At 42.6% G+C, this 14993-nt stretch overlaps 1 protein-coding gene across 2 annotated transcripts in view; it reads right to left on the bottom strand.

The window, feature by feature from the left end:
* Nucleotides 1-14993, bottom strand: part of MFSD6 (major facilitator superfamily domain containing 6) — a 53701-nt gene that overhangs the window by 28160 nt on the left and 10548 nt on the right. The gene's annotated exons all lie outside the window — the stretch shown is intronic.

The raw sequence follows: 14993 nt of genomic DNA, 5'->3' as shown, positions 1-14993 counted from the left end.
AATTCGCTAACGCGTTCCTCTGCCTCGGTGACCCTGGCCGTCAGAGCCTCTAGTTTTGACTGTATTTGGCCCACTGAGTTTTTAATTTCTGTCAGATTCGCTCTCATTTCTGCCCTTAGGGATTCTATATTCTCAGCAACGCTTTCTCTGATGCTTTTTTCAAGTTTACTCATCATCTTGACCATTGTTGCTCTGAATTCCATTTCTGATAATTGGGATACATCCATATGTATTAATTCTGTGGCCGAGGCCAATTCTGTGGCAGAGGCCACAGACTCATTATCTTTTCTTTGCTGGGGGGGACTTCTCCTTCTCGTCATTCTGATGAAGAGAGATTGCAGGGTTGTCCAGAGCCCAAGTGTTGACTGGGACCCAGGCCGTGCGCCCTTGTTTTATAGAGATCTTAGGGATGTGGGCTTCTTCCTTAAAGAGTTTATTTATTTATTTGAGAGAGAGAGAGACAGTCAGCAAGAAAGGGAACCCAAGCAGAGGAGTGGGAGAGGAAGAAGCAGGTTCCCGGTGGAGAAGCCCGATGAAGGACTCCTTACGGAGCGTTGTGATCACACCCTAATCCGAAGACAGGTGCTTGGTGACTGCGCCACTCAGGCGCTCCGGGTTGTGGGCTTCTTGATTTTTCAGCCTGCCTTCTGGGGGAGGGGCCTGCCTGCAGGTACTCAGAAAACCCTGTTTGGGTAGAGTCTCTGTGTCCCTTGCGAGGGGGGATGGGGATGGGCACCCTGTGAGCCGGTATTTCCGGGCTTTTGTTCTCTGGCGGCTTTCCCTGGCGGTTTGCTATGCCTCTTCTGAGAGAGCAGCAGCGGCTGAAATTCAGCCTCTGTCTCAGAACAGAGGGATCGCGGATCGTTCTCCACTGATGTTCTGGCCACTTTAACTCTGTTTCTGTTGGTGCTGCTCAACCCTGCAGCATCCCGGGCTGTGCGCCCCACACCCGGCGTCCCAGCCCTCACTTCCAGGGCCGGCACGTCTCTGTCCTTTGTGTTTCCAACCCCGCCCGCCGCCAGCCGCCCCGCGCGGGCTCCCGGAGCTCCCCGTCTCAGTCTGGTGTCTCACGGGTGCTGACCGCGAGTCCGCCTGCTCCCCCGTGCAGGTGGCCCTCCAGCCGCCAGCCGCCCCGCGGACGCTCCCGGAGCTCCCGGTCTCAGCCTCGATCCAGTGAGCACACCGGAGCTCCGGAGCTCCGTGAGATGCTTGGTGGTGCACGCTCCCGGCTCACGGACTCAGTCTGCCGTTTCCAGAGTGCGGGTCCGCGGTCCGCCCGCTCCCCGGTGCAGGTGGCCCGCCAGCCGCCCTGCGCGCGCGCTCCTGGAGCTCGCGTTCTAAGTCTGTTGTCTCGCGGGTGCCGTCCGCGAGTCCGCCTGCTCCCCCGTGCAGGTGGCCCGCCAACCGCCAGCCGTCCCGCGTGCGCTCCCGGAGCTCCCTTCTCAGCCTGCTGTCTCAAGCGTGCGGGTCCGCGGTCTGTCCGCTCCCCCTTGCAGGTGGCTACCGCTTCCCGGCGCCCTGACACGGCGGCTCCCTCCCCCTTCTGTTTAGCTTCCGATATCTGTGCGCGGTTTCACGGCTCCCCGCTTCGTACCTCGATACTCAGCGCTGGAGATGTTCATTTGTAGAGATCCAGATGTATCTTCCTGCGTCTCAGGCTGATTCCGTGGATATTCCTGCTGGTCTGGTACCTATCCAGCTCAACTCAGGGGACCAGCTGAAAAAGGGGTCCCCTACTCCTCTGCCATCTTAACCTCCCCCCTGAGATACAGATATCTATTGAACACTAAAATAAAGATGTTCGGAGACAACATCATCACTTTCCTATATCACAACAGGAAGTCCGTAAGTATAAAATTAGGCAAGAAATAAAGGCATTTTTAGAATAGGTTGTTGGTGTAAGTGAACTTACCTATAAAGAGGAGGAACACGATTGGTAAGAAGCAAATGATTTAGCAGAAAACAACTACACCATGGAAAACCCAAATCACTTGTCAAATACCTTGATTCTGTATTTGAGCAAAATATAAAAAGAAAAAGTGCTTATGACATTCTAATTTATGTAACCACAATTCACGGTATTGGCAGGACAAATTGGTGGTTATGATAAAACTGGTACTTCTTTTTTCAGACACAATATTCACGATTCAGATATAATTGTGACCCATTCTGCAATTCCTTACAAAGTGTAGATTAGTTATGATGCCTACTTTTCTAATTTTAACCCATCTATAATGTGGCTGAATATCCCCTGAAAGTCTCTCTAAACCACAATGAATGTGAATTTTGCTCAGTAAATGTAATTGAGATACCATTATGTATCGTATACTATGCTGTACTCAAGGGGAATAAAAATGAAGAGAATTCCTCCTTGCCTTCAAGGAACTTGCAGTCTAGCGGAGAGATAGAAATATAAGCAAATAAGTTAAATACTAAAATGTATGCACAGAGCACTACCCGAGCACAAAGGAGAGGCACTTAGCTATCCCTGGGGGTGCCAGGACACCTGAGTTAGAACTAACTGGACAGAAGTAACTGGGAAGAACATCACAGGCAGAGAAACAACGGGAACAATGTTAACCGTAAACCTCAAGTGTTTGCAGACAGAGAGGTTGTCTGAAAGATATAAGGAGAAACAAAGTGTAAGGATTTATGAAGAGGTGACTGAACTTCTCAGTCCAGATCCAGTCTGGAAATTATTCTTTATTCCAGAGACAACACAGGCTATGAGCCTCAAAGAAAGACCCAAGCAGGATTATCAGACAATGCTCAGATCTGAGAGACAAAAGAGCAATACCACACAAAGGGATCCCATTCTCAGCTAAATGAATTGGCAGCAAGCATTTGCAAAGCCTCTACTGGAGAAACCTAAAACCTCCTCGAAAAGGAAAAACCACTAAATAAAAACAAAATACCCTGGATGAAGACTGTTTTTAGCAATCGGAAGTGGAGTATTTCCAGAGAGACTGAAAATACTATGCCCCCTGTGTTACAAGCCCTCACACAAAGATGCATGCATTCCAGTGCCCGGAAGGTGTTGCTCAAGGGCCCAGCGGGAGATGAAGACAGACTAGCAACAGACTAAGATTCAGAAAACATTGTGAACAGTTTACAAACCACTTGGACAATTTCCTCAGCTACATCTGGCTGGAGTTTTTAGCAGTTCCTAATGAGACAGAATTGGTCATTTATACCAGATACTTGGAGCACAGTCTATAGTCTGCCTCATGTATGAATCAGCTTAGGTTTTCTGTATGGTGAACAGTATATGGTCTCACCCCTAAGTTGGGTTTCATTATTCGCAGAGCATACTTTTATAGCCTATATAAACTTGTCAGTAAAAAAGAGTCCTTCAGATATTGTTACAGATGTCTTTCTAGACCAGGCAGACATCAGCTGCTAATTACAGTCAAGATTTTGGAGCTTAATGTAAGCATTCAAATGTAAGCAGTGCCCTCCTCCCCAAGAAGGAAGCTTATTTCAAGCATAACCAACAATTTATATTGATGACCTTAGGAAGATGAAGTTTCCTATAGTGGTTAATTTTAAAAAGGTAGGAAAAAATATATCCGAACTCTGGAAAATAATTAAAATACAAGGTTTAAGCCTTTAAAGAGTTAAATGTCAATCTAGAAAACTCATGTTTTCTCATATCCATCTCCCTCTTCCCAACCAACCTCCGTTAATATTACTGTGGATGTCCTGCCAGGATTTTTCTGCCCCTGTCTAGCAGATAGGTTTTTATCATCGCTATCTGGAATCTCCTGTCCTCCCTCCCTCTTCTTGTTCTCTCCGTGTCCTTTCCTGCCATCCTGTGTTCCATTCCCATGGCCCACTGGTCTGAAAGGATCATAGCTAGCATTGCTTAGAATTCCCACTCTAAGGAAGTGACCCAAGCCACCATCACGGTATACTCTTCTCATGCCCCCATGGTAGCAAAAGCAACGAGATAGAGGGAAGGAGATGTGGCCACAGTCAGTGACTTGAACAACATGTGGCAGGAGCTCTGACACCTCATGCTCAGACCAAGTGCTTACGTAGCAATGCCAGAGCCGATAACATACCTGTCCTTGACGCCGGCATCTGTGATTGAAAAAGTCCATTCTTGAAAGGGAGCATCCCTTCTGAGAAGTGTCTCCAAATGTCTCCAGAAACAACTGATCCTATCTCCTCCTGTTCTTTTGTTATACTATTAGATTATTTGTTTCCATTCGACTATTTGTCACAGTCTACACCTTGCACACAGAAGATCGTGAGTTCCTGGGAGACTAGGAAGATGTCTTTATCTTTGTACTCAAAAAGAGCCTGCCTTGCTCAAGTGCTCAATGAACCTACAGTAACACAATTTAATGTAATCTTACTTAAATTAATAAAATAGGAGGGCAAAAAGAAGCACTGTTTCTCTTGCTGGATTGTAGGGTAGTTCTATAACTCTTTGAGGAACCTCCATACTATTTTCCACAGTGGCTGCACCAGTTTGCATTCCCACCAACAGTACACAAGGGTTCCTTTTTCTCCACATCCTTACCAACATTTGTTTCTTGAACTTTTGATTTTAGCCATTCTGACAAGTGTGAGGTGATATCTCACTGTGGTTTTGATTTGCATAATTCTGATGATGAGTGATGAGCATCTTTTCATGTGTCTGTTGGCCATCTGGATGTCTTCTGCCCATTTCTTGATTGGATTATGTGGTTGTTTTTTTTTTTTGGTGTTGGGTTGTATAAGATCTTTATATATTTTGGATACTAACTCTTTATTGGATATGTCATTCACAAATATCTTCTCCCATTTAGTATGTTGTTTTTAGTTTTGTTGGTTGCTTCTTTTGCTGTGCAGTTATGTATTTTTTGATAATTATATAACAATCAAGATTTAAAAGGTAAGGATAATTATATAACAATCAAGATTTGAAAGGTCAAGATAATTTTATAACAATCAAGATTTAAAACTGTCAGATTAGACATAGGAAAGGCAACCATAAAAAATCTGGGTTAAAAAAACAAACCAGAAGAATTCAGCTCTCAGGTTGTTTTGAAGATATAAGTTAGTGTTGCACATTAAAGAAACCAAAACTGACAGAAATCATAGATTATACATTTGGTTTAACCCCAACCAGCAAAATTGTTTTCAAAGAAAAAAGTCTGACCCTACATCAAAAGCTTAGCACTTTTATATTTTTGTTTTATAATATTTAAATTTTGAATGTTATGTTTTATCATCAACCTGCCAACCACTAACTCCTCCATACTGCCATCTAAAGCAAGCTAAAGATCACTACAGAATAGTAACTATAACATTCTAATATTTATGTCAGAGGAGAGTTGCACATATGTGTATGCACTTACATGTGAACAGAATATCTCTGAGAAGATACACTAAAACCTCACGACACTGATTGTCTCTAGAGAGGGGGACTGGGAAACTGTCCCGGGGTGGGAGAGAGACTTTACTGAATATCTTTTAGTACTTCTTGAATTTTTTCCCATGCATATACTTGCTTTATCAAAGAATGAATAAAGATCAGTCACTATGTTTCATGTAGCTATAAATATGCACAGTAAATGATGTATGATGCTTGGCCAATAGTTCTCGAACCTGAAGGGATCATTATCTGAGTCTCTATTTTGGCTTAAAAACAATGTGACATCCTAGCTAGAATTCAATATTATTTCTATCTTTTGAACTTATTGTGAGATCAGGTATAAGTAAACAATACAAACATACAAATATTTAAGAAAAGCGCATGAAATAATCAGCATTGCCATTATTGTATTCTTTCTAGACAAAGCAAATGGCAGTCTGTAGAGTCTTAAGAAAAGTGCTTATTTGCTTCAAGGACCACTTGGTTCATCAGAAATTATATGTCAACACAATGGGAACCTTTGAATCAAAGCTTCTAAAAGAAACAAGATTCCATTATAAAACATCTTTCTTTGCAGCCTGTTTGCAACAGTGCTCTGCCCAGCTCTCTGTCCTCCAGCCATGTATGGTCTGTGCAGGGTAAGGTCAATTTCATGTAATGTTGGCTGAGTTTGATCCCTAGTGCTTGGCACACAGCAGGCACTCAACAAATATTCATCAACCATAGGGAAAATATGAATACTTTAAATAGAACATCACTCAACAAATATTTATTAAATACACGGTGCTAAGTGCCAGGGATATGGTGGTGAACAAGATATGAACTATGTACATATTATGCTTATAATTTTATGTGTGTGTGTGTGTGTGTGTGTGTGTGTATAAGAGATGTGTATGTGAAAGAATGAACTGACCTATAAAAAGACCTAGAACTAGGATGATTAAAAAACTGGATGCCCATATTTGGCACCATTTGTGATTAATGTTAGTAGGTTGAAGATACATATTAAGTCATTTATATGAACAAGCAATAGTTTAATGAACAGCTGTCTGTGGTTTGTTCATTTGGGGCATCCTGAAGCATCATGCAATGGATCTTCAACACATGTGCACAAGCAGATAACAGGGTTCTTGGGTACCCACAGGCCTATCTCACTAGAAGACTAAGAGCATCCATGCCACAAAGCTCAAAAGAGCCAATGGCACTCCCTTACCAACCACAGCATAGCCAAGGGGATCACCAGTAGTGACACCAAGCTACTAAGCTTCTATCACTAGGCAGGTGTAGCTGGCCACTGACCCATCCTTGTAGAACAGAGCGTAAGAACCATATTGTATGTCAGAAGAGTGAATGGAGGAAAAAAAAACTATTCATTTACCTATGTTTTGTGTAGCTACCAATACTTCCATTTTTTCTGTTAGAAAAAGAAAATGTGAAAGTGAACTCTGAGCCTCTGTTGGTCTTAAGTCATTCTTTATTTTGTTGCCTTCAAATATTTCCTCTCCCAATGATTGCACTAATTATGGAAACCATCAGTCGGGTCACTGTGCTGGTTCCTGGCCATATTTACATCTCTCTATTGTTCCTTTAGTTACTCAGTCTACTTTTTTTTAGATTGTGTATATCTCTAGGTAGAAAAATAAGGATGTTCAAAACATAATAGAACCTTAGTTAATGGAACCAAACTACTTGGAAAGCACAATATGCTGTTTTATTTTAGTTTCCATTTGAGTAACATACAAATGACCAAACACACACACATGCACACACCCCATATAAAATTTTGTTTAAAAATTTTCCATGAGATGACCTGACGTATATATAAAATACAAATTCTATCATTTCTGGACAAGAGTCATTGACATTTGGTATAGCCATTAATTTGAAAAAGGCCTCAAGAGTTTTACTTGACCCTAAGCTAAATTTGAGGGAATTAAACAAGTTCATCAAAATTCAGGCTGAAGGAGTATCATGACCAAACCAAAAGGAGATAATAGTCTCACTGTTCTTGGCTTTGGCCAGACGACAGCAGGAAGTGGTAACAATTAAGAGATCACTGACAAAAAAGAAAGGAGCCAGAATCAGGAGGGGAAAGAACAGTAGGGAGTTTGGGATAAGATGCTCTGTGGAAAATCCACGAGAGACCTGAAGAGGCAAAGCTATAGGAGGGGACAGTCAAATGTATAAAGGCCTTATCTGCTGAAGAGGGAATGGGCTGTGTTAACTACTTGCGAGCAGTCAGTACAACAGAAATTGTTTTAGCTGCTAAGCAGAAACTAAGAGAATGCAGCATTCTCTCTTTTCGGCTAGACTTGATCCTGGACCTGCCTGAGACTTCCAGCTCAGGCCTAGGAAGCCTACCCAATAGGAGACAGAGCTGGGAGATGAAGAAACCCAGGTTCTGATCACATCATTTGAGCCCTGGTTAAAGCTACACCTACAGCCATTTGCTCGACTTCTCAGACAATGATTCCCTGTTTTGCTTAAGCCACTTTGAATGAGTTTTCTGCTTCCTCAAATGAAAGAGTCCTAAGTGACACAAGATCTTGGCTACCCTGTGAGGTAGCAAGTTCCATATCACTGAAAGCAGTAAGTAACCATCTGCCAAGGGCTGGGGGGAAGGAAACCTAAACTGGGATCAAGCTAGGCCTACGTGATGGTATGGGTTTGCTAGTTCTACCGTAACAAATACCTCAGACTGGGGGACTTAAATAGCAGAACTGATTTTCTCATGATTCTGGAGCCTGGAAGTCTGAGATCAAAGTATCAGCTGGATTCGTTTCTTCTGAGGCCTCTCTCCTTGTCTTGTAGATGGCCATCTTCTCCCTGTGTCCTCACATGGTCTTTTCTCTATGTGTGTCTGTGTCTCAGTCTCCTTTTCTCATAAGGACACCAATCATATTAGACTGGGGTCTACCCCAACAACTTCAGCCTAACTTAACTACCTCTTTAAAGATCCTATCTCCAAATGCAGTCATATTTTGAGGTGCTTGGGGTTAGGACTTCAACATATGCATTTTGCGGGGACACAATTCAGATCACAAAAATGACCTGCAAGGTTACTGACAATTCCAACAAAATTTAGTAAAGAATGCCAGTGTTTTACTCAAGAGCTCTCTCTTCCATCGATCAGAAATAAAATGTGTGATAGCAGTTGCGGCTTCCCTAGGCTTCTGAGTGAGGCTGCACCCTTAGAAAAGAATTTGTTAGCAGTTTGTACAACCCAATCTGACATATTTATTCATTTATGTTATCTAGGGGATTGCTATTTACTTTTCCAGTGCTTGAGGTAAAGTGAAAGGGTTTGCCAAACAGTGCTAATTAGCGCGTTTGTACAATGGGCAGCACGGTGGGGCGCCAGCTGCACCCCAGCTGAGGTGGTGGAGTCCGCGGCACAGACGTCCTGGAAGCCGACTTTTCTCAGGAATGGTCAGAACTGCCTTGCTTATGCTATAGAGGTTCTGAAAAGATCAAATAAACATATAAAGAAAAACTGCACAGTACTGTGCAGATGTGTCAACTACCATTAAATTAAATGCAAATATTTGAGCAAGGGCAGCCAAGTCTTTTACAAATTCTTTCTGAGCCAGTGCATGAAGAAATGTCCAAGGTTAGGATTCTAACCTCCATTCAAGTCAGCTGGCTTTCCAGAAAGAAAATCCTCTCTACAATTTCTAGCGACTGCTATCATAAATTACATCGCCTATCTCTGACCAGAAAGTCTATTGTCATGACATGGCCTGGATGAATTTGCATGAATGGCTTTGTGCACATTTCTGACTTATCAGCAAAAGCCATTTGGAGTCTGAGTCCTTGCAGGAGTGGGGGGTGGGGAGGGAGCAGTGAGGTCTGATGTGTGGTTTTTCACACACTAAAACCCACCACAGTAGAAAGTTAAATCATTCCAGTCAGAGCTCAAAGACTCCACGACATCAAGTCCAACCCTCTTATAGAGACAAGGAAACAGAGGTCCAGCGAGGCAGAACAGGGCCACAGAATCGGTTGGCCAGTGCAAGGCCAAGGTCCCTGCCCGCTTGCCTGATGGCTCTTTTGATAGATTATAACAATGTGCTGTGTTCCTGCATGAAGTCAGACCTGGACAAGGGCCTGAGAAGTACCCCTGGATTGGACCAGCAGCAGCAGGGCCTGGCAATGTCAGCATGGTTACATGTCTGGTAACAGCTGTGCACTTGGATCAAGGAAGTTGGATATATGTTTGAGTTGGCTTTAGAAGACAGTTAACATTTTAAACTTTGATGAATCATTAGGAGGACTGGCATAAGAGGAAAGCAGTAAAGCAAATGCCAGTCAACAGCTGTCCTATATCCTGGATCACGAAAGAAAGGTTTACTGAGAAGCAAAATTTTGTTATGAGAAAAAAAAAGGGCCCAAAGCCCATTTCTGCTAAGGTAGCCCAAGAAAGCTCAGGTGTCAGTGTTGAGGGAGGACACAAGGTGAGCCAGGATTTCTGCCCCAACCCGGCAGATTTTGAGGTCAAATAATCAGAAATTGACTATCTGGCATGGGCTGGATAAGGAACAGAAACTAGGGAGGGGCACCCTGCACACACACCCCTAACAAGTTTGTGAGGAGAGAGTAAAGACAGGGGCTGCCTAAGAGTCTCCATCTTGGGTTGGTCCGACCACAGGCACAGGCTGTGTTCATCAACACTGTGGGTCTCTAGACGAGCCTGGGAAGTCCCTGAGATGGGCTGAAAGGAGCCCTGATCTTTTCCATTTCCTGATCCCTGAAGTTGCTCCACAGAAGCCATGGTGAGGAGTCAGCAGCCCTAGCAACACTGGTTTTGAGTCCTCACCCCCTCTTTCTCTCTTTCTTAAACTTTTACTGGCTTTCAGACTTAATTCAATGTAATCCCAACTCACAATGCTAAACACCTTCCCTGAAGAGAAAATTAGTTTATGGGTTTTTCAAGAAAGGAAAAAATAATGCAAAAACAACTACAGTAAACTCCTGCCCCAAACTTGTTAAATATATTTTTATGACTAGAAATTTTGTTCTATTCTTTTTTAAAATAGGGAACTCACTGAATATTAGATTTTGTTCAAATCCACTCCTGTCTCCCTTTCTGTGATATTCAGGAAAAAAGAGCATCAACATCAATTGCCCCGAGACCTCTGCTTGCTGCAGGCCCCTCACCATGCCTAAGGCCTCATACTAATATTTCTATAACGTTCTCCAATTCTTTTTTTTTTTTAAAGATTTTATTTATTTATTTGACAGAGATAGAGACAGCCAGCGAGAGAGAGAACACAAGCAGGGGGAGTGGGAGAGGAAGAAGCAGGCTCATAGCGGAGGAGCCTGATGTGGGGCTCGATCCCACAACGCCCGGATCACGCTTAACCGCTGTGCCACCCAGGCACCCCAACGTTCTCCAATTCTTTACCACTTTCCCCACTTAATATCTCATTTATTCCTGCAAATAATCTTCTGAAACAGAAAGGGCAAGAGTTATCATGAGTCCTCTTTTACAGCTGAAGAAATCAAGGCCCTGAAAGGTTAGCCAAGTTGCCAGGATCACAAAGCTAGACAGATCGCGGAACCAAGACTCAACTTGAGGTCTTCTGTCAAATCCCACACCCTTCCCAGAGTCAGCAGAGCTCCTCCACCCTGATCATAAGGCTTTGAGGCAAACTGAGGGAAATTTAAAAGGTGCTCTTTTTCATAAACACATAAAAATTAATGACCATTCTACCTTAAAAATCTTGTTTCACAAAAATTTGCTGTGATATTCTACCTGTATTGGAAACATATTAGCTTTCTAACAAAGTCTTATTAATAGGACTAAGAATAACTTAGTAACTTAGTAGAAATCAAAGAGTATTAGTAATTAATAGTAACTTGATTAAGAGTAATGAAGTGATAATGAAACCAGTCTTCATCTACTTTGATGGATGCCAGCGTTATTATCTGATATACTGAAAAGAGTATGGGATCTGCAAGCCAGAAACCCCGACTGTGTCTCCACTCCACCACTCAGAAGGGTAGACCTTGGGCAAATCATAGCAAATCTGTTCCTTCCTAGGCTTTCATGGTGGATCTGCCCATTCAACCAACGTACATGCTACCAGGAATGAGTACACATGCAAAAAATAAGTTTGTCACTGACTGACTCACTCCCACAGTCAACCCAATGTTAAGCCACAGGTCCCTCCTATTCTAGTCTCCCCTGACTCTTACAACCTTTGGGAATCCCAGCCCTCTATACTCAGCTAAGGCTCTCCGTGCTCTATCTGTTAGGATACATGTCTTAGTCACCTCAGGCTACCATAACAAAATACTACAAAACCGGTGGCTTAAACAACAGAAATTTATTTCCTAACAGTTCTGGAAGCCGGAAGTCTGAGAACAGGGTGCCAACACTGTCAGATTCTGGGGAGGACCCTCTTCCTGGCTTGCAGAAGGCCGCCTTCTCTGTGTCTTGTCATGGCTGAGAGAAAGAGCCAGAGCAAGATCACTGGTTTCTTTTTTTATAAGGGCACTAATCCTATCATGAAGGCCCCACCCTCATGATTTCATGTAATCTTCATCACCTCCTAAAGGCCTCATCTCCAAATACCATCACACTGGGTGGGGGTTAGGGCACCAACACATGGATTTCAGGGGGACACAATTCAGTCCACAGCAACAGGCTTCTCTGTTCCCAATACCCACGCTCTCTGACACAATTAGGAACCCACCCTAGGGCTCCGTGAACCCTGGCTGCAGGTTCTCAGGTGCTCTACCCTAAGCCCCCAGGGAGTCAACATGATCTTTCCAGCAATAGAGGATATCTGGCTCTCAACAAGCTACTGTAAAATGAATATAACATAAATATTTTGTAAGGTCGTTGTAAAAATAAAAATATTTATGAAAACTATAAATTATAAAGCCTATAATAATATTATTTCCCTTTATTTTTATTGGTGATCTAGAAATTAGAAATGGAAAAAGTGATCTTCTGATTTAGCCTAATTAGGAAACACAATAAAATGGTTCCCTTTAAAAGATACAAGAATCATCTCTGTGGAATAATGTATATTCCAGCTATCAGTAGCATTCTTGAGGGAAGGCAATGTAAAAATAATCCTACACTCAGGCATGTGTATTAAAAAATAATAATAGATTTGTTTGCTGGTCTTGGTGTGCTTTCTTAGTTTACATTGAACTTATCAAATAAGCCTAGGCACAGAAATCACACCTAAGCCATTAGGCTATTTTGGGCATCATATTCCCTCCAGTAGTGTGTTTCTCCAGTCCCTCAGAAATGCAGGGGCCACCATGCCTCAGGGTGAATGGAGGCTCACCCTAGGATGAAGGTCTTGAGTTATGAGTGAATAACATCAAGAGAACATTAGGGATATATTTATCAAAACTTCATGCTCTGACTTTAGGATATAATTTTCATCCCCATCTTAGGAGCACTGAACTTGTCTCTTTTCAATAGTTCTGCTCTGTGATACTGCTTCTAGAGATAATGCTGATAGTAACATGTTCCTTGTTTGGGGCAGATGATTTCCCAAAATGGATTTACTAGCTGAAGGGAAGGGAGGGACATAGAGGAGGAAGATGGTTACCGAAAACTTCAAATCATGGGATGGAGCTAGCTGTCCTACATACACGTCAGTGTTCCCCGAAAGACATCTCCAGCCTCATCCTCTTCCAAGATCTAGACTTACAGTTACAACTTCCCAATGGGCATCTCCACTGTCTCATAAGATTTCCCTAAGTTCCATACTCCAGTATCCTCTTACCCCTCCCTGGGTTTCCTTCCTTGGTTGAGTGGCACCAACACCTCTCTGGTATCCAGTTCATAAAATAACTTCTCCCTTGCTCCATCTACGCTAAATCCTGCCCCAAGTTACTCTCACTTTGATTTGCTTTACTCTTTTCCCATTTCCAGTGTCTTAGGTGCCTAAGTTAACATTTCTGTAGCACCCAACATTTTTGTTTGTTTTATGGTCTTCCATGCCATGTGAATCCCATGAGAGAGGTGCCTTGTTTATCTTGTTCAACACTGTATCCTAGAACAGAACCTGGTCTTTAATAAAGACTTTAAGAAAACACTGAGTGAGCATAATATTTAATTTTGAACTAACTCTACATGATACACAGTATTCATTAGAAACATTAATTTTTGCCATTTATATTCAGCATGAGTTTTACATTACTCTCAACCACACACTACTTAAAGGCAGCTAATATGGAGAAATAAGAATTTCATTGGGGGGCGGGTGAAAGGAATAATTTGAGAGAATGCGGCATTTTAGAGGAATGAAGATTTTACCAGGAAGATATGGGAGAGTGCTTGAGACTGGTGAAAAAGTTGTACCAGACACTGGTCACTCAGAATAGTAAAATGGAAAACTAAGAGGTGAGACAGGGTTGCTTCAAAGGACAAAATACTTGCTGCCCTACACCTGTGCCCATGAATCTATAAAGTAGCTAAGATCAAAAATAAATAAATAAATAAAGTAGCTGAGATCATGGGCTTTGGAGTCTGAGTGGCTTGAGTTTGAATCTTACCTCTGCTATTTACTAGCTGTGTCACCATGGGCAACTTATGTAACCACTCTGAACCCCTCCTCTCTAAGACAGACATACCAGTGCCTAACTCAGAAGGCTGTTAAAAGGGTTAAATGAGGGCTTGGAGGTGAAGCATTTAGTACATGTCTTTATAAGCACTTTTCTGTAGTAAGCCTTCAAATGATACCATCCCAGCTATTATTTTTTTTATGTCATCCTGTAATTATATTTTTTGTTAAGGTTGGAGATGTCTTTTTATTTTTTGTTTATTCTCTAGATTGAATGGCTATTCTGAAATTCTGAAGCTGCTAAAAAACAAAACAAAACAAAACCCGAACCCTTCATCTGGACTGGTGGAAAGCCCTAAATCAACAAACGTAGTGTATTATTACCAGCTTATGACTCAGGAAGAAAAAGACTCAATTTCTCTGTAATTCAGAGAATGAAGTAAAACGGGCTCCTTCTAAACTAGAGCAAGGTAAAAAATGATGATAAATTCACCACCCATGTAGGCATTTTAAAAAAAACCATGAAAGCAGAAATCTGTTCACGTCACCCCTTGCTCAGACTCGCCACTGGCTCCCACTTGTCTTAGATGTGTAACATGCCATCTCTTCATGTGGTCCTCAAGGCCCTCAGTATCCCTGCCCACCTTGCGGATTTCCTGTTATTCCTCACTCTCGCCTCACGCCGTTCATGCTTGTGGTTTCCTCTGTGCCCCAAGTCTTCACTGGGTGGCTTCTCTTCAGGACTCTGCTCAAATGTCATTTCCTCAGAGGAAGCCTCCCAGCCTTCCCAAGCTAAAACAGTCACCTCTCCTCACTCTGTGAATCCTCATCCTGCATTATTTTTGCCACATGTCACTCATCATTATTGGACATAAAATAATCTGTTTACCATTTATTGTCTACCCCCACATTTTGTTAGTCCCATGGGGAGCCTCTGTTTATCTTATTACACACTTGATATATCCCCAGGGTCTAGAAAAGGTGCCTGTCACCTAGTGTGTGCTTAATAAATACTTGTTGAAGGAGTCAATTACTAACAGCAGTAGTAAAACTGCCTACTGTTTATAGTTGAGCACTTATGTTGCTATCCATTATCT

This window comes from Ailuropoda melanoleuca, chromosome 2, assembly GCF_002007445.2.
Source record: "Ailuropoda melanoleuca isolate Jingjing chromosome 2, ASM200744v2, whole genome shotgun sequence".
Classification (NCBI taxonomy): Eukaryota; Metazoa; Chordata; class Mammalia; order Carnivora; family Ursidae; genus Ailuropoda; species Ailuropoda melanoleuca.
Note: the sequence above shows the minus strand (reverse complement) of the source record. Positions and strands in the feature narration are given on the sequence as shown.